The following is a 21,400-nucleotide window of genomic DNA, read 5'->3' as shown; positions in this document are numbered from 1 at the left end:
GCACTAAAATAATAAAAATTCTGATTTTTCTCTTTATGCATAACATTTAGGATGCGGTTTATTTGAAAATAATGGATCTAGCAGCACGAGGTTTGCCTTGGTGCTAGGTTCTTACAACAAAGCATTGCGTATTAGCAGAAATTCATTAAAAGGGTTCTTTTTTGCATGACACATAAGCTGATTTCAAACCATAATTGTTTGTGCACAAAATAAGACATACACTATTGCATGAATCATACACATGGTATCTATTCCTGGTATGCATAGCATTTGGTTGAAGTATAAATGACCCACGCTAGAGAGAGTAAGGTACCCAAGCTGTAGGTCTAGACGGTGGGTCCGAGGGGACAAGTGAGGACTAGTACATTCTTGAAATGATATAATATTAGTACCAAGAGCGGAGTCTATTTCGTATGTGCTATATGTGTTAGCGACGCATCACGGACCAATCCTCGAGGTGTAGGAGGGTCGCAATGGGGCCACGGCAATCAGCCGAGGGATGCCTCCTATGTTGTTCTACGTGGTGAATTACACCAAAATGTGTAGGGTCTCCCTCTGAGGAGTCTGAGAAGGTTAAGGATTGGACTGCAAATACGATACAAACACAAAATATATGTACGTGGCAGGGAAATGTGTCCTATAGATGCTCCTGACCGCGAGGCCATGGGGTTGTCTTGTGCATGTCAGAGGTCCAGTTAGTGCTATGGCCAGTGCCAGCCCCTTTTAGGTCCCATCAGTGGTACGTTTGTTGAGAGCTGCCAACAAGTGGTGGTTTCGAATCTAGGGTTTTTAGGGACCAAACATTCGGTTTATGTCCTGTGAGAAGGACCGTCAAGCCGAAATACAAAAAGAAAAACGTGCTGAGAGGGCTAGACGGCGGTTGGAGATTGTAAGATATTATTCTCGTCAAAGGAGCAACCCGTTACGCATAAGTGGTAGTGGTTCTAGTAACCTAAGTGTTATAAGTAGCTCTTCGAGTGCAAGTGGAAGTCTTAGTACTTCCCTACTTCCAGTTAATCAATCCACAATAAGTGGGGGTGTAGTTTTACCTACACAAACTCCCGTTGTCAATCCGGTTGTAGCCATGGCACAACCCATTGCAATTCTAGTAGGTAGGCCGGATTTACCAGCATTAGGAGCACCTTTGCCCATTTTCCATGGGTTAGCAGAAGAAGATGGAGAACTCCATATTAAGGAGTTCCAAACGCTCATGTTCAACTATCAAATCCAAGATGAAGGGCACCTAATGATGTTCTTCAACATGATGTTAAAAGGAAGAGCGACAATGTGGTATCAGGGTCTAGAAGCCAGAACCATAACTAGCAATGCACAATTCTTTATGGCTTTTCGTAGAGAGTTTTCCCCTGAGAAGGGAGGACATTATTGGTTGCGTGTCTTAAATGTAACACATCAAGAGCCAAATGAGAATGTCCAAGCCTATGCCAAGAAACTAAAGCAAGTTCTTCGCAAACTTAATACTTATATTCCCATTTCAGCGGCTACATAATTGCAATATTTCCTACATGGATTGGATTTCAATATCCAACTGCAGCTTAGTAGTGTCGCTTTGGCCGACATTGACACTATTATTACCCAAGCAAAAGGAGTAGAGTCGCGCTTGCAAGCAGCTTATGCAGCAAGGATAAATTGCAATGGTAATAATTTGGCCTTAACCAACGGGAGCCAAGCTGACCCCATGTCAAATGTGAATAGGAGAGGGAGTATCATGCTGAATTTGCCTATGTTACTAGCCCCTCCTAGTATGACTATGCCCATGGCTAGTCAAGCGGCCTCACTAAATAGTGGTGGAATCCAAACAATGAATCCTAATGGTGTCCCAGTTGGTTAGCGGCCAATTCCTAATCAAGTAGTTAGGCCGATGGGACGACAGATAGATGATCGCGGCTATGAGTCAAGTGCCTTTAATGTCCTTAGTGAAGTTAAGGACATGATGAAGCACTATACTAATATGATTTCTAAACAATACAGACAAATAGCTGTGGACGTCAATTTTCTTAAGTAGCAAAAATTGATAGGGAGTCGACGTCCTGAAGAGGGTGCCCCCTCAAGATTTAGCTGTAAGTGGTGTGGTGGCCAACATTTCCTAGGAATTGTCCGAATGTCAAATGTGATATTTACGAAAATTCTGGCCACTTAGCTGCTGCCTGTTGGTGTAAGATCAGTTCTCTCCAACAAGAGAGTAAACAACAAGGTCCAGTTAACCATCGCGCATAAGGGAATAATCTCCAGCAAGATGAGGGACCAAGACAAATACTACAACAAGGAAAGGCTAATGTAGAGGAGTTTCCTCATGGTAGTGGAGTCAGCCTTATTGAGGCCGTATGTGTCAATGATGTTGAAACTTCTAATCTACGACCCATAACAAGAGGTCAAAAGATCAAAGAGGGTGACAAAGGAATTGTAAAACCTTTCGAGGGAAGCCCTAAGCAAGATGCTAGGGAAAAGCGAGTCCTGAATCCTAATATGGAAGGTGGACCTTTAAGACCTGTAGGTAGTAAATTTAATCCCGAGAAGGATAAAGGTTTACCAAGAAAGAAGGTAAAGGCTAAAAACCTGTCGAGGGAAGCCCTAAAAGCAAGATGCTAGGGAAAATCAAGTCCTGAATCCTGATATAGAAGGTGGACCTTTAAGACCTGTAGGTAGTAAATTTAATCCCGAGAAGGATAAAGGATTGCCAAGAAAGAAGGTAAAGGCTAAAAAAGAGGCACCAAAACCGATTGAAAGACCAAAGGAGAGAATGGTTTGGTGCAAGAAGAGATCTTTGCAAAGTTAAACGAGATGTAAATCTCCTACAATTGATTTAAATTTCTCCAGGAGTACGCAAGGAATTCAAGAAAATCCTATGTATAGGGTATATTGTAGAACCTTTGGGCATTGCTAGAGTGGGAGAAGATTGGTTCAGCACGCTATCATGGACACTGGATCCTCCATCAATATCATGAGTTTAGATCTAATGGAGAGGTTAGGTCTAGAGATCCAAAAAGACGGCTCCACACTTCTTAGGATGGCTAATGATAGTCTAAGACAACCGAAGGTTGGATCACTAAAGTCCATGTTATAGTTTGCAAGCGTGGAATGCTATCTGGACTTTAGGGTGATAAGGTTTACAGGATGTCCTAGCTATCAAGTTTTGCTAGGCAGGCCATCGATTCTACAAACATACTGTCAAGTCGATATACCCGCTAGTCAAGTGATTCTAGGTCGACGTGCCCATCGTGTAATAGTGGATGCTTACCCTGAGTCTCCTCAGAGTGAGAGAGCTCCATTATCCTCCACTGAACTAAAAACAGTAGATGATCCATCTGGTAGTGAGACCTCATCGAGAGATGGATCTAAAGAAGGGTCCACTACATAGGATATTTATCAGATAACCTTGAATGAGCCAATAGAGCCCTCAAGATTGAATAAGAGATGCGTACGTTATTGAATTGGACCTTAGCACACCTAATGATTCGTGGCCAATCAAATTAGGTTCCATGCTCAGTTCAGAAGAGAGAGAGGACTATGTGTCCCTGATTCAGGAGGTCCGTGACATCTTTGCTTAGATCTATGACGAACTTAGGGGTATTCCTCCTAGTTTGGTTGTGCAACCATTCCTGTAAAGGAAGGTACCCGCCCTATACATCAAAAAGTAAGGTGTATGCCTTTTGAACTAAGGGATAGGCTATTTGAAGAGCTTCAAAAGTTGCAGAAGGCGGGTTTGATCTTCCCAGTTTAGCATACTAAATGGTGTTCGCCAGTTGTGATTAGAAAGAAGAATAATAATCAAATACGTCTTTATGTAGACTTTAGAGAGCTAAATAAACAAACTATTAAATATTACTACCCGTTGTCGTTTATTGACTTGGATCAATTGGCGGGTAGGGAAATATATTTGTTCATGGATTGCTTTGCAAGTAGGGTATAACCAAATGGCGATTGCTAAGCAAGACAAGCTGAAAACGACATTTATCATTGTCTTCGGTACCTTTGTATACCATGTGATGGCATTTGGGTTATGTAATGCACCTAGTTCATGGCAAAGAACAGCTGACAAGACCTTTGGTGACATCTCCCCAGAGGAGTTGAAAGTATTCATTGATGACTTGGGAGCAGCCACCATAAGAGAAAGGCTGTTGATTATTTTGCAGAAGTGTTTCGAGCGTTACTGACAATTTTGCATAGCTCTCAACCTGCTAAAGTGTGTCTTTGGAGTGCCTTATGGGATATTGTTAGGCCATGTGATCAGTTCCATAGGGATTGTGACTGACCCTGAAAAAATCAAGGTCATAGTCCCCATGAGTCTGTCACGTACTCCAAAGGAAGTGCATAGCTTTCTGTCATCGTCAGTAGGGTATTATCGCAGGTTTATCAATGCCTTGGTAGAAAGAACATTGCCATTGATAAACCTATTGTCCTTTAACTGTCAGTTTGCATGGAATGATGCTTGCAAAGTATCTTTTGACGATGTGAAGCAAGAGCTTGCCAAAGCACCTGTTTTAAAAGCATCTAAAAGGGGCAAAATATTCTATATATTTTCAGCAGCAACCATGTATAGTATTAGCTACTGCTTGTCCCAAATTTGGGAGGAGAAGTGGTACCATCCGATAGCTTTTGCTAGTCGAAAGTTGGGCATATCGGAAATTAACTACACCTATATGGAGAAGTTGTGCCTTGCGATGGTATTTGTGACCAAAAAGTTTAGGCACTACATTATTTATGAGAAGGTGGTTTTTTATACGAAGGCGGAAGGGCTTCGATTATTGTTGAATAAGTTACAACCTCATGATCGTTTAGTAAAGTGGTTAATCACTTTACAAGAATTTGATTACGAGATTAAGACCAAGTTGCCAAAGCTTCAAGGCATTGTATAGTGTCTTGTGGATTTCAAAGAGCCAAAAGAGGTCTCGGCTAAAGGAAGTGATATGGAAACTTTGTTCAAGATCGATACCGCGTCTATTCCCTCCTGGTATGCTGCTATAATGCACTATTTTTCTACGGGAGAGACTGGAGCTACTTTATCAAAATCAGAGAAGAGAAAAATTAAATAGCAGGCATTGAAATTTTCCTTGATTGCAGGAATACTATATTGGCAAGGTGTTGATGATATCTATCGCTGATGTGTGATGCCTGACGAGGCTCCATTTATACTGGAAGAGTGCCATGACTCTGCTTGAAGAGGGCACTTTGTTGGGCAGTTGACGGCACTGAAAGCTTTAAGAGCTGGATATTGGTGGTCGTCCATATTCCAGGATCTTCTTGAAAATGCAACTATATATGAAGCTTCCATAGTCAAAATCAAACTACAAACCTTTTTCCTTGCAAGCTCCATAGCCACCTCTTTTCTCAGCCAGTGCACCAACTGAAGAGCACCCTGCCACGGCACAATATGAACCATAACTCGACCAAGAGAGGCTGCAAATAGCTTGCTGGCTATGAAAAACCTATAAGAAAACCCTCTTCTTCACCCAAAATCCATGCTCTCAAAACACACAAGAAAGAGGCACACATGAAACTCAAAAATTATTCCATCCTCACTCTCTTCCTCTTCCTCACTCTCCATAAAATCTAGCAATGAAGCATAAGAGATAAAAACAAGAACAAGAAGGCAAGTGTTGTGCCAAAATGAGGGAGAGAGGGAAATGAAGTGTGAGAGGATAAGATAAAGGAAGAGAGAGGTTGTAACCACCTCAACCTCCCACCTCCTCAAATCACCCAACAATCCTCCTCCTTTTCCTTTCTTGATATTTAAAAAATTGAACTTACATACATTTTGGCTAAGGTCTAAAGACCCTTCAATTTCTGGAATGGGACAAAAGGTGTTTGACCATACTTTTCCTTTCATATTTTAAATTGTGAGCCTTTGGACCCACACTTTTACATTGCTTCATATTTGATTTTCGACAAGATGGTACAAAAGCAAAATGTTAATTTGCAAATTATTTTTCCATATTGAGCACATTTTGATGCCTATATTTGCACATATTTCTCGGACATCAGGCATTAGGATAGCAAAGAGAGAGAAGGGGGAAGTAAGAAAGCAAGAGAGAAAGGGTTTAAGAAGCCAAGAGGAAAGCGAGAGATTGAGAGGGAGAGAGAGATCCCTACAGGTATGCTTTGAGTGTCAATTGATGCTTGTTGATCCTAGTCAGGACCCGAGTTGCAACATTAGGATAGGCACCAAGAGTATTTAAATGATTTTCCATCATTTTGGATCCCCGGTCGTCGCCGCACTTAGATGAATTCCACAATCATCTAAGTCTCGCAACAACTCGGACAATCCAAGTCACAAGTCCACTTGGACAACCACAAAACTGCCTAAGTCCGAGATTCGGACTCAAACGGCTAAGCGCCAAGCCACTCGGTCTTGGACATGCTACTAGACTTGGATAGGCCACTCGGACTCAGATGGAGCTGCTCAGACAGTCTGAGTTAGGCACTTGGACACTGTCACTCAAACATTAGACTGCACAAAAGTCAAATTCTGGCAAATTGGACCCACCCAGGGTAGGCAAAGGCTCCGCCCCATCTAGAAGATACCCCCATAGACCTCCAAATTCATGGAATGGCTCATAGGGCCACTAGAATCACGAATTGCAATCTAATGCCCCAGAAAAATATCGCAACACTAACCCTCAGCCCCACATCACAATAGAGACCTTGCTTGTAGTAACACTTTGCATGATGATCAGGAGCCCTAGTAGACAATCAATGCCTATTCCTTTCCACATTCCATCTAACAAACTCAAAATCTAGGGGACCCTTGAATACTTGACAAGAGGGCTGGCAGGTAACCCAGCTCTGCCATTCTCAAACCCCTTAGGGATCTCATGGATGACAAGCCAAAGTGGCAATGGACCAAAGTGCACAACTTGAACCTTATGTACAATTGGGCACTAATCTTGGATGAGAAGAGGGTTATGGCTAAAAGCCTAGGGGACAAGGAGCAGTCAAAAGAAAACGAACTTGGATGACAAGTATAAAGACTACTACTCTATAAATGAGCAAAGTGAGGAAGAAGTCGACACAATAGAGTATGACACGGACGGCCAAGTGAATGAACATATACGTGTAGACTCCAAGCCATGGAAAGCCAATGTTTTTGGGATCAAAAGAGGAGTCCTTAGAAGAGAATGAAATTGTACTTGGTTGGACCAACTAGGGGTAATAGACTACGAGCAAGTTGGATTAGTTCTACCAAGTGTTGCACCACTCCTTAGAAGAGAATTGACATCGGAGTTGCAACCACCTAGGGCTCCATCTTCTAGCAAAGGTTGTAAGTTTGACTCCAAGTCAGAAGTGTTGCACCACTCCTTAGAACAGAATTGACCTCGGATTTGCAACCACCTAGGGGAAGCTCCATCTTCTAGAAAAGGTTGTAAGTTTGACTCCGAGTCGGAAGTGAGCTTTGAGAGCGACCAGACCACCTAAGGCCAAATGCACCAAAGGGGACCTCCCAGTCCACCTAAGGCATGGGTGGTTGGAGGACAAGAGAAAGCAGCCAAGGGGATTGGAAGCCAAAGAATAACAGAAACCCTAAGACCCATCTAAGCACTTCACAAAGTTCAAAAATGGTGAAGGGTAGTGATCTTGTTAGGAGCTAAGAGGCAAGGACAAGCAAATGAACCTATCAAAGGGCTTGCTAAGGTCAAGGAAGCCAACTTAGCAAGGAAAGGGGAAAATCCTCAACCTATATTCATAGTTGATGACATGAGTAAGCAAGAGGAGGAAGATCTTGTTGCTCTCCTACAAGAGTACATAGTTGTATTCGCTTGGTCCTTAGATGAACTCAAAGTAGTCGATCTAAGGGTCGTAACCCATAACATCCCGATGACTCTTGATGCAACATGTGTTAAGCAATAGTGGCCATAATTGATGAATCCAAAGTAGACACATGCTATCAAGGAGGAGATAGATAAGCTATTAAAAGCCACATTCATCTACAAAATTGAGCACACAGACTAGGTATCACCCATAGTGATTGTCTTGAAGAAGAACGGAAAATTTTGAATGTGCGTAAACTATAAAAAAGTCAATGTTGCGACAAAGACAGATAACTATCCACTACTCTACATTGAGCACACGCTCGAGAGAGTAGCGAGGCCTATATTATTCTAAATAGCTTCTCAAGCTATAACCAAGTGTAGGTACACCCAAAGGAATAGGCATAAAATAGCATTTTCCATGGAATGGGGCTCGTTTGCCTATATAGGCATGCCATTCGAGGTGATGAATGCCATATATTCAAAGATATGATTAGGTGAGAATTGAAGGTGTTCACTCCATTTGGAGGGAACACCTAGATAAACTTCATGCAATATTTGAGTGGTTTAGGTTGTATAATCTCTCCTTGAACCCCCTCCTAAAGTTCTAATTATAGATGAAACTTGGATGTATCCTAGGACAGTGGTGGTGACTAAGAATGGTACTTTCCAAATTCAAAGTCATTTTCAATCTACCACCACCCACAAACTATAAGGGAGTTCAGTGCTTCCTAGGACACATGGGGTACTATCAGTGATTCGTTTTGAACTATACATTGATCGCTAGGTCCCTTTACAAATTGTTGACCATATTTGATGGAGCAAAGAATGCCAACGCACCTATGAGGAACTAAAAAAGACTCTCACAACCAAGCCGATTCTACAAGCCCTAGATTGGAACATAGCATTCCACATGCACATTAATGCCTTGAAGTTTTCCTCAGGAGCTATTTTGTGCCAACCTAATGAACATAATCTTGATTATCCTATGAGCTTTGCTAGCAAACAACTCACAGATACAGAGATGAATTACTCCACAATGGAGAGGGAAGGCCTAGCCATGGTATTCATTGTAAAGAAGTTTCATCATTACCTTTTGGCTACACCCTTTGTCTTCTTCATTGACCATCAAGCCTTGCTTTATCTAGTACAAACCTTGTGCTACAAACCATATGTCCCACATACCCACAGGAGAAGCCACTAGATAGGGCATCATAGATGACGCTTGATGTGCACCTATTTAGTATGTTCAGTGGGAGAGACATTTTTAGGGCCGATCTAATGCCATATTATTGGGCAGATGACATAGTCCAAGTCCTAGAGCATGGACTGCCTGAGAGACCTATAGAGAAGGCTAGGCTAAAGTGCCTTATCCTTAAGATTCAGCCCTATCAATTAATTTTTAGCTAACTCTATAGACTAGGACAGGACCAGTTGTTGCAAAGATGCGTGTGTGAGCACGAAATGCATGAGGTGCTTGCTGAAGCACATGGTGCAATTGTTGGAGGGCATTTCACAGAGACACTACGATAGCACGCAAGGTGCTGCAATCTCAGATGTGGTGGCCCACCCTATTCCATGATGCTACTAAGTGCGTAAATCACTCCAACAAATATCAAAGGACCAATGTACCCATCCATAAGGACAAGATAGAGTTGACCTTGATAATAGTGTGACAACACTTTGAAAAGTGGGGGATCAACTTTATTGGGTCAATCAGTGCAGTACTCACAGGCAAAGTACATCATTGTAGCAATGGATTATCTCACAAAATGGGCTGAAGCTCAGGCCACAAGGAAGAATAATGCAAGGATCACGGCTAAGTTCCTTTGGGAGTAGGTGATCTTGTGATTCAGCTGCCCAATTGAGCTAGTCAATGATCAAGGCATACACTTCATTAATGAAGTGATTGTCCATTTACTATCTACATTCTTGATCATTCATAGAAAATCATCACCATACTACTCTCAAGCTAACAGTCAAGTGGAATCCACGAATAAAATCCTAGTGAGCATATTGTTTAAGGTAGTCTCTGCCTCATGCAACAACTGGGACAATAAACTCATGGTAGCACTATGGGCCTACAGAACAGCCTACAAGACGGCCGTAGGGTGGCAAACGCCATTCAAGCTTACCTACAAAACTAAAGCAATCCTGCCAATGGAGTTTTTCATTCCAAGCTTGAGAGTAGCAGTATACGAGAGACAGAATGGAAAGGAGGCATGGACGGAACACTTGGTAGAGCTAGAACACTTTTGTGAGACCTGACTCTTTGCTACCCATGTGCTAATCTATGAAAAGGCAAGATGCAAGAGCTGTTTTGACAAACATGTCAAAAAACATGACTTTGACCAAGGTGACCTAGTGCTACTGTACTGTGTAAAGGGCTATAAGTAGAAGATGAAATTCAAAGGATTGGGGCCTTTTAGGGTTTGCAACAATAGTCAAACTGGCAATGCAAGCTTGAGACCCTAGAAGGAGAGGCCGTAGGCTTCTTCAATGGCAGTCGCCTCAAGAAGTACTACCCACCACACGAGCCTCCAATTTTGAACCTGCCTATAAATGTAAGAATAGCCACCATCACTGAGATTAAGGAAGAGGATGAGGAAGAAGTGGCACCTACCTACCTACGCATATCAGTGACTACCCCCCATAAGACACATGTCTTTGACGTACTTATTGATGAGGGAGTTGACTTTAATATCCTTACACATGACCATTGGACCCACATTGGTCAACCCCAATTGTAGCCTACTAACACAAAACTTGACCCATTTGGGAGGTAGTCCTACTCACTGCTAGGAAAGTGCAAAATAGCAGTCTCTATCAAGACTGAAAGCCTTCTTATGATCTTCTACGTGATGCCTAACACCAAGGTCTTCGGTAAGGAATTGCTGCTAGCAAACGCATTCAAGAAACAAGCACGCTACAATGTCGATTATGACTCCTAGCACATTCACCTTGCCATTGGAAATGTTCAAATAGTGATGGCTTTCAACAAAGATAGTGCAGCTCCATCATAGCCTACGATGCTAGTAGAGGAACCAAGGAGGGGGTTCATAACTTGTCCCACCTTTCCAAGACAAACCACCCACAACCTAAAGGAGCCACACCCAAGACCATTGAGCAACATCTGAAATGGGTGCCCAAATGCCAACCGCAACTGCCTAAAAGCCAAAACACATGAACTCTAATCACAGAACATTGCATCCTAGGCCTAGGAGGCAAAGCTGGTGCTACCAAAGTAGACAAACTGTCAAGCCACGATGGGTTCCTAAAGACCTATTGCATGCTCAAGGCTACTATGAAGGCAACAACTAGATTTGGTTTCCCAAGACTATGACTGGCACTCATGTCCCTCCACCCAGGTCCTCCAACACATCTCCACCAAAATGGTAAGCTATCAAGGACTAAGAAACCAATTGATCCAAACCCATAGAGCCTCAACGAGTCCATCAACCAGAACCACAACCAACTACCCCTAGACCAACTCAACCTGACACTTCCATTGTTTCCACTACTCCACAAGTAGCGAGTAGTACATCTATTAAGCCACAACACCAACCCATCACACAAGTGGCTGATAAGCACACCATTGAATAGCCTAGAAGGTAGGCATCAGTATTGGAGTTATACAACTTAACCAAACCCCAATCTCTTGCAGGTCTCAGACCCTCCTATAAGCATAGATATATCCTTGCCTTGGCCTCTGACCTCACCATGAACATGAGGGATGACCTCGTCACTTGCATCAAATGATTGGACACCATATTCACCATGCTAGCTAGGTGCTATAAATGGTTGGCTACTCGACAAGACATTAGCAATGGAAGTACGCTCCTTGCCATGCACTTGGGAGGAATATGAGTTCATGTTTGTCAAGAATCTCAAGGTAGCCAAGAAATTGGTCGCCAATGAGATCTCTTGAGAGCAAGCTTGCAAACAATGGTTGATCAGATCAAATAGCACGAGCAAAGTCTCTATAATAGGCCATGAGCTAGAAGAAGAGCTGACAAAGCTAGCTGACTCTGACACTTCATTTCTGCAAAAATGATTGCTCTACATCTCCAATGGGAACAAGAGGGCTACCAAATTATGACCAATGCCAAGGAGAGACGGGCAATCAAAACCTCCAAGTACGATCCAACCTATGTGGCTCCTACCTTTTTCCCTACCTTTTTCAGAGTATTGGCTATCAATCACAATTGACCATTAGAAGACCACGTCACCCATATTTCAATCAAATCCTGACCAAGGAAGAACTGCATATCACTAGCAGGATAAACTCCTGTGGCTTCCTCCTAATGTCTTGACCTACATTATACATGTAGACATTAGACCCATGACATGGACTGTCATGCCCACTTGGAATATAACCCACGCTTCTATGATTGGATCATGACAAAGTAAAGCATAGCACGCATGTGCTTCATGCCCTTAACCCTTCATCCTCCAATCCTAGGAAGGATTTCATCACTCTCGAGGGGAGGGGTAAGGTAGAAAAGAAGGCATGACTTGAATCTTAAACCGAACTTTAAAAGGAAAAAATGACTTATAAAAGTCAATTCATACTTAAGGGATCATGAAATTTTGGGTTGAACTATGTGGACTACTTGAAGCAAAAATTTTCATTATGTATCTAAGCACTTCATCTTTCCATAACATATATTCATAACCCCCTCATCTTTTCACAAAAATTTGTTTCAAGTAAACTAATAGTGAGTTCTTGCATCATGACAAGAATCCAAGATGGCCAAGCACAACCATTCATAGAAGAAGAGTATGACAAATATAACCTAACAATGGAAACAAGGGCCTTTAATAAGCTTAAATTCAGAAGCATTCAGAACTTAGAAATTGTGGTGATGAAAGATCAAGTGGTGAAATAGATATTCGACCATGTTAACCTTGGTACATACATGCAAAAGCCATCAACTACACCAAATGCACAGAATTCCTGCAAACTTTTGATGTAAATAGGAACCATGACACCATGACACTGAGACAAGGAGGAGAGACTCGCAAAGTGGAATTGGAGTTAAGCTCCAAAATAGTGGAAAGAGCTCTAGGGATGGTCAACAAGACCAAGGGGTAGCCCAAGAGAGATGTTTATAGTATGCTAGGGATATACAAAGCCCAAGTGTGTAGGAATGATGGAGTTAGTCTAGCCAAACATCCCCGACCCCGACATTAGACTGCAAGCAAAGACAATCCATGCTCTATTCTTAGGTCAAAGGTACAATACCTTGATGAACAGGATTGGAGTGTCACTGCTCGAGAACCTCAAGGCCAAGTCTCTGACAAAATCAATTGGAATGGCTACATGCATAAGACCATGGAATCGTTAGCAAAAGAGATAGCAATAGGAGCCAAAGCAACAGTTGGGGAGACTTCGACTTCCATAGTGGAGATGGCAAGGGAAAAGCTAATAGCAGCTAAGGCCTTCAACATAGGTTTTGGTGTGCTCACTGCCATCATCTAGGAGGCCATTGGGGACTTGAAAAGACAGGAAGTGGTAGAAGAAACCCCCAAGCACTCACCAATCCATAGATTGCCTATGTAGTCACCTAAAAAGAGTGAAGCTCCACCCCAAGTCTAGCAACAACATGAGGCCTCAAGCAAGAAAACCATTAGTGGGGAAGGGAACAGGGGCTCAGTCCCATCAAGCCAAGGGACAAAAAGAAAACTCAAGCTGAACATCCTAGGAAAGAGGAAGAAAACCATGGTAGAAGGAGACAAGGTAGTAAAAGCTGCACAGACGGAATCAAGAGAATTAGAAGATGAATGGAGAACAAAGCAGGAAGAGGAAGAGGAGCAAGTAAGAAAGGTGGAGGAGGAGTCAATAAGGAAGGAAGACGAATGAAGAAAGAAGAAAATAGAAAACGACAAAAGACTGAAAAGATAAGAAGACGAGTAAATGGCCCTAGCCTTGCGATTGTCGGTAGAGCAAGCCTCTCAACCCAAAGAGCTCACAAGGAGAAGCCTGAGGTAATGAGCCAAGCTCCAACACTATAGTAGAAGAAAGAGCTCAAGGGCCCATTATGCCAGGCAAGGGAAAGGCCCCCATGAACCCACCACCACTGGCCTTGATTGCCATGTGAGTCACCATACAGGAGACCTCGAAAGGGGGAATGGACCAAAGCAACATGGTGGTGTGGGTGCAATACCTATTGAACTTGGTGAAGCAGCTCGGTCTAGCACCAAGTGGTGGAGCCCTAATAATAGGGACAAAGAGACTTGCTGCCATGGATGCAAAATCTAGAAAGGACCCAAAGAAGTCCAAGGTTGAAGCATCCACAACGTCTATGCCATTGGCCATACTAATAGCAACCAATCACGATAAGAATGTGCAGGAGCTCCTAGGCCAACTTGAAAAGATAAAGGAAGGTAGAAAGACTTCCATGGCAGAATTGGAGGTGAAAAAGGATGCATTCACTACCTACCGAGTAGAGAAGACAAAGAAAATAACCATTTAGAAGGAATACCTGTTGAGAGTGCTAAGATCAATGTCATCCTAGCCAATGGAATGAAAGTGCAACCATTTGGAGTGTTAAAGAACTAGCCATTGAAGATCGTAGGGATCCAATTCTATGTTGACTTTATAGTCATGAAGGGAGTGGACTATGACATTCTATTAGGCCGGCCCTGGTTGTGCAATGCACAGGTCATAGAAGACTAGGGTAACGGTCTAATCTTCTTAGGCAATCAAATAGAGGTAGTAAAATTAGAGATGGATACATGGAAGACCACACCAGTCAACCTGGATGCCATCTCCACCATGCTGAAGGGTGATGCACAAATTAGAAAATCTTACGAATCACTGACCAAATATATCCCTTTCCCTCCTGAAGATAAGAAAGATTGGATGCACGTGTTTGCCACAATCAATCTACCATTCTCGAATGGTGAGAAGTACAAGAAAGCTACTGCGGCAATTAATGAGCCCAGTGGCATGCCCCTGGTACCAACCTGCATAAGAGTAAGGAGCTCTCATGGACAACCCAACCCTGTCAAGGTATGAGTGGCCACCATCACAAAGATTGAAGATAAAGATGAGGAAGCAGTGGCACCTACCTACCTACGCTTGTCAGTGTGACTGCCCAAAAAACACACGTCTTTGACGCACTCATTGACAAGGAAGCTGACTATAGCATCCTTACACACGATCATTGGACCCTCATTGGTCAACCAAAACTGTAGCCCACTAGCACCAAGCTCAACCCATTTGGAGGGCAATCCTACTCGCTACTCGGGAAGTGCAGAATAACGGTCTCTATTGAGACTAAAATCCTACCTATGACCTTCTATGCGATGGCAAACACTAAGACCGCTAGTAAAGAATCATTGCTAGGACGTACATTCAAGAAACAAACACACTTTGCAATGTCGACTATTACTCGCAGTGCATTCACCTTACCATTGGCAATGTTTGGATGGTTAAAACTTTCAGTAAGGGCTTTGCGACTACATCACAGCCGGCAAGGCCGCAAGTAAGGAAACCCACCATTGAGCCTAAGGAGGGCCGTTGTGATTCATCACCACTCGCTAAACCTCAACACCAGTAAAAAGCCGACCACAAAGTTAAAACCCTTGAATACCAGCTCAAATGGGTGCCAAAACATCCACGACCGCCATCTAGGAGCACTCAGATGCAAACCCACAAGGCTAGGAAATCCCCCTCAAAACTTAGGAGGCCTAGAAGAAACTACAGACATTGACAAACGGTCCAGCCACGATGGGTTCCCAAAGCCTTATTGCAAGAACAATGCTACTACAAGGGTAACACCTCAATTTGGGTACTTAAAGCCAAGATGGCCAAGGACGTTACTCCAACAATGCCCTCAAACTTACCCACACCAAGCCATGTGACAGAATGGGCACCAACGACACATGTGACCCAAACTACGGAGCACATAGGGCCTCTAACTCAAAACCTGGTAGAAACTAACCATGTCTATTGACCAGAGCCACACCCTACTACTCACACACTGCCTCAACATGGTCTTACTAGTGCCCCTATGACCTCACTAGCATCTAGTAGCATGGCATTCCCCCGACTCTAATCAAGCCCATCACACAAGTAGCCCAACCACACTCTCAGGAGCAGCCAAGGTCGCAACCATCAGCTACCAAATTATCTAGTTCAGTCAAACCTTTCCCCCAGTAGGTCTTAAGCCGTTCTATGAACGACGATCAATCCTCACTTTGGCCAAAGATCTAGCTGATAAACAAGAGACAACCTGATCACCTGCATAAAGTGCTTGGATGCCACATTTACCCTACTCGCTAAGAGTTACGAGCGTTTGGACCTAGGCCTGCTTGATCCATCCTTAGCATCGGAGGTCCGCTCCATTACGTGCACCTGGGAGGAATACAAATTCAATGAAAACCACCATGGTCATGGAAGATTTGATTGCCCTAATACCAAGATATCTCGAGGCCAAGACCTCAAACAACGGTTTATCACCTCCTATAGAAAAAGCAGAGTTACTGCCACAAGCTGAGAGCTGGGACGAGCTCCGTAAGCCAGCCGATAATGGCTCATCTTTCTTAAGGAAGTGATATGCTCTCTGACTATAGTGGGAACAAGAAGGCTACCAAATCATGACCAATGTTGAGCAGTGGCGTGCCATTAAGACCTCCAAGTATGATCCCACTTATATAGCTCCAGTCTCATGTAGGGTGTTGACCACCATTCCTGATCGACCCTTGGAAGAGCACATCGTGACCCACCCATACTTAGACAAAATTCTGACTTAGGAAGAGCTACACGTTGCTAGTAGGATTGACTCCAATGACCTCCTCATGGATGTTCTCACCTACATCACTCAAGTTGGCATCCATCCTTTCGATATGGACTACTATGCCAATCTAGAATATAATATGAACTTCTATGATTGGCTTATGCAAAAGTAAAGCACCGCAAGCCAACGTTGAATGCCCTTGACCTCTCAAATCTTAATGCTTGGAAGGATTCTAGGGCATGGTGAAATCAAACATGTAAATAGGTAAGGTGAATGAAACTCATGGATGAAACATCCATCAACGCCCAAAGGCAGAAGAGAGAGGATAAGAATCAACTCATGACTGATGGAAAGCGATAGAATGTTTGTAATGAAGGGACTGCTTGAAGAACAAAGCGTTCTTCTTTGTAATTAAGCATGTTATTCCCCCTAGAAAGAATAATTAATTTATGCCCACCCTTTTTCAAGAAATTACCTTGAGGACACTAATGGTGAGCTATGGCATTATGACAGGTACCCACTATGGCAGGTCAAGATAAAGTAGCAAACTTCCATTCTCAAAAGAGGAGCAGGCAAAGTACAGCCTCTCGTTGGAGATGAGGGCTTATAATCAATTCAAATTCAGGTATATCCTAAATCTAGAAGATATAGTCATGGAAGAACCAACCATCTAGTAGCTGGTGAAGCAGTGCAGGCTACAGAAGTACGTGTAAAAGGTGGGCCAAGTCATCGACTATGAGAAGTGTGCCAAGTTCCTTCAGATCTTCAACAAAAACCGGGGCACTATCACAGTGCATCTAGAAAATGAAGCCCACCAAGTAGAAATCGAGCTGAGCCCTGAGCTCGTACAAAAAGCACTAGGCCTACCAAACAAAGTGAAAAAATGACCAAAATGGGATGTATACGGCATGCTGGGGATGGACAAAGTGATAGTCCACACCAACAACGGCATTAGCCTAGCTGACATCCCCGACCCCAACGTTCAAATCCAAGCCAAAATGGTACACGCTCTATTCTCCATTCAATGGTATAATGCATTGATGAACAAAATCAATATACCAATGTTGGAGAGCATTGCTACTTGGTCCTTTGATGAGCTAAACCTCAATGGCTTTGTGAGGAAGACAATAGAGAGGTCGCCAGAAGCATCAGCCATTGGCGGAAGACCCGCGAGGGGAGAGTCCCCGACCTCCAAAGCTAGGAAATCATCATCCTCAAAGGCCTCTACCATTGGCTTCAAAGGAATCTTGATAGCCATCATAAGAGAGGCACTAGGGAAAGCACAAGATGGCGAGGCAGTTGAGGAGATGCCGGACAAGTCACCTCCACACCAAGGACAGGAGCAGTCCAATGAAAGGACTATGAGTGAGGACAAAGGAGAGCAAGAAGCACAATCCAATCAAGGAAGGGACAAGAAGTCAAAGAAAGAGACTCCACAGAAGAAGGCCAAAGGAGAGAGGGGAGAGAAGGAGAAAATATACACGGACCACAAAATGAGCCCAAGAGCAGGAAAGAGCGACAAAGGAAAGAAGAAATGGACGAGGCAAAGAGAATAAGAAAGGAATCTAGAAAGGCAGAGAAGGAGAGAAAGAGGTGAGCTAAGGAGGAAGAGGCAAAGCTCAGGACAAAAGAGGAAGAAGACATAGCTCTTGGTATCTGCCTCTCAGTGGAGCAACCTTCAAGACAAGAAGAGTTGGTGGCCATGAGCCCGCCCTGACTAACCAATGTTGAAGCACCAGCTCCAAGAGACCCAAAGACTTGCCACCCTCACTGACCGAGGAAAAGGGAAAGGGTTTAATCCACCCTATCCCACCCATCCTACTACCCGCCACCCCAGTCACTGCACCCACCCAAGACTCCTCTACCACGGTAGATGCCAGCAATCATGTGGCTTGGGTGTAGTTTCTAGTTAACAAAGAGGCAACTCAAGGTGGTGCGAGTGTAGGAACCCCTATGATGAGAGCAAGTAGAGAGGTAGCTATAGATGTGGAATCTAGATGGGACCTCAAACAGTCAAAGATAGAGGCATCTACAACCACTAGTCCCTCTACACTGCGGTTCTCCACAACCTACAATGCCTATGTGTAGGAACTCCTGTCACAACTCGAACAGGCAAAGGAAGACAAGAAGATGGCTGTAGCTGAGCTCGAGGCTGAAAGGGAGACAATGGTAGCCTCTCACTTAGAGAGAACCCATCCCATCTATCAAAGAGAGATCAAGGAGCTAAAAGAGAAGCTCGAGACCAAGGGAGGAGAAGATGAGAGATGGCAAGAAAAATTCATTGCAAAAACACACAACCTCATGAGCCTACAACACAATTTCGATGAGGTGGTGGTAATGTACAAAGATCTACAAAAAGAAAATGAAAAGATCCAAGATGCCACATAACAATTAACGATGGTAGAAGAAGAGAGAAGCCGACGGCACCAAAAGCATATAGCAAATCTGGAGCAAAGGCTAGCCTCAGAGCTTGAAAAACAACAATGCTTGGAAAGAGAAATCGAAGAATAGGAGAAGAGGCTAAGGGTGTTAGCCTGCAGGCACAACAAAAGACTGGAAGATATGAAGAAAAAAGTAGATCACTAGGAGAACAGGAGCAAAGAAGGAGTGACCACCTTAGCATGCCAACTAGCCCTTGTAGAAGGCAACAGGGTGCTAGCAAAGAGCAAGGTAGAGGCCACATAGGTGACCTTGGAAGCCCAACAACGTGCCTTCCTCTGCACTCTCTGGGATGCCACACAATCTAAGGAAGAGGAGGCCATTGAGTCCTTAAGGAAAAAGTTGGAGATAACCCACAAGGCTCTAAGGCATGGGTTACACGCCCAAATGCAAATTGCAAGGCCCACAAAAGCAGAGCCACCAGAGCATAGGGGAGAAGAGAGGTGAAGATTGACTAAAGACTCAAGGCTAAGTTTTGAGGGGGGCAACCAGTTCAGCTCCTTAGAGGGAGGTTTTTATGACAAGGATGCCCTGACCACTCTTTTTTACCTCAAATGTCGACAAAACATCTATGCTATGTCTGGATCAATGTGTGGTAGAAAACAAAAACGCACGCAGGTCACAATCACTGCACCTAGGGGCCCTCAAGTTAGAAATGCTTGGTGTCTTTGATCAGTCAGCTCTGTCCCTAAACCCCTAGCCTATTTTGATTACCCACTTCACGCTTAGGGCACCTCAAGGGCGGCAGGACTTCCAAACCTATCTCCCTAAGCCATGCACCGTACCTCTAACGATGCACAAAGTGGATCCTCAAGTGTGGGACAACACCCAGGATTTCCTGTGGTTCCGATCCAACTCCCAATTCCACTAGCACAAGCACAATGCACCACACGGTAAGTAGACATGCCCCAAATAGTGCACCTTCTTTTCTTTTCCAGTACATACAAATGCTGCAGCACACCAACTTTGGAGGCCCCATCATCCACTCAATTCACTCTCAGCCCCCAAGACTGATTCCCATGAAAACCTATCATCATCGACTTCCACGACTGTAGTCGCATGATGTGTCACCATGCAGCCAAAACCAAGCAAAGGAAGACCAAAGCATCCCACATCAAAACGTGAATGGAGAAGCTCATTCTGCTTAGGCAGGAAAAAAGGTTAAAAATGGCAACCTCAAAAACAACATGGGGGAGCTCTGCATGTTTTGAAAAGGTCCTCTCAAGGATGAGGGAGATCCTGTCAAGGATGAAGGATGCTCTCTCAAGGATGAGGGACATCCTTTCAAGGATGAAGGATGCTGTGGGAGCTTTTCTCAACTGCCAAGACCCACGGACCGCTTATGTTTCAAGTGTTCCAAGCCGAGCACTAACGGCTACCTCTCACATAGCCGACGTGCCATCCATATCTATGGGTGTAGTGAGTTTAATTCCATGCCAATCGAGGTACCTCCTCTCCCACGCACTCTGGTAGCTCCACGATCCAAGTGCAAGCTTCAAGCAAGCTCCATCCGCAAGCTCCACGCTCCAAGCTCCATTGTCATGAGCAAGAGAAAAGAGAAGAGAAGAGAAGAGAAGAGAAGAGAAGAGAAGAGAAGAGAGGGGAGGAGAAGATGGAGAGCTTCTCCTCCTTAGTCCCTCACCCTCACACACTCACACACTCACTCTCTCACACTCTCATACTCCCTCTCTCAAGCACAAGCTCAAGCAAGCAAGAACAAGAAGAAGAAGAAGAAGAAGAAGAAGAAGAAGAGGAGGAGGAGGAGGAGGAGGAGGAGGAGGAGGAGACCCACTTTTGGTCACATACAAGAATGAGCTTCTCATTCACTTTTCAACTTTATATACAAAACCCTAAATCCCTTTTGGATGGTCTTCCCATTATCCCCTTTTTTACATGGCTAGTCGTGGCCTAGGCCGTTTTTCCCACTGTCCTTATATCTTCCTAGCTTCCTTCCTACCGCCCATCTACCTTTACAAATTGCACGGGTAAGAGCCCGACGCTCTTTAAATTAAACCATGATGCACTTGCGCTCTTTTACAAAAGTATTGACTTGCACTTTTTCTTTGCACCTTTTTCCTTTATTTAGGACTTTTCTGCACTTCTTGTGCTTCCATATTTTTCTTAGCACACCTTCATCTTCCATTTCACTTTTGCCTTGGCCTTTGTATTCTGCTTTAGAATTTCCCATATTTTCCACCTTCTTCGTCTGACGGTTAACATTACCCCCCTCCTAGACGAGTGCCAGTCCCATGGCGCTCACCGTCATAGGTAGCCGGCTTTAGCATGCATCGAAGATGTGGGTGGCAAGGACGTCTGTGGTTGCCTTGGAGGATTTCTAGTGGTGGGCAGATGAAGGTTTTTGGGGCCACATTGCTGGTGTGGGCACAAGTATTGGTTTTTGGGGATTCTGCACATGACCATTTGTGGTGGGCTTACAGGATGATAAAGGATAAG

The sequence above is a fragment of the Lygodium microphyllum genome, chromosome 29 (genome assembly GCF_053477565.2).
Source record: "Lygodium microphyllum isolate KBCC chromosome 29, Lygodium_microphyllum_v1.1.10, whole genome shotgun sequence".
In the NCBI taxonomy this organism is placed as follows: Eukaryota; Viridiplantae; Streptophyta; class Polypodiopsida; order Schizaeales; family Lygodiaceae; genus Lygodium; species Lygodium microphyllum.
This window is presented reverse-complemented; position numbering follows the sequence as displayed.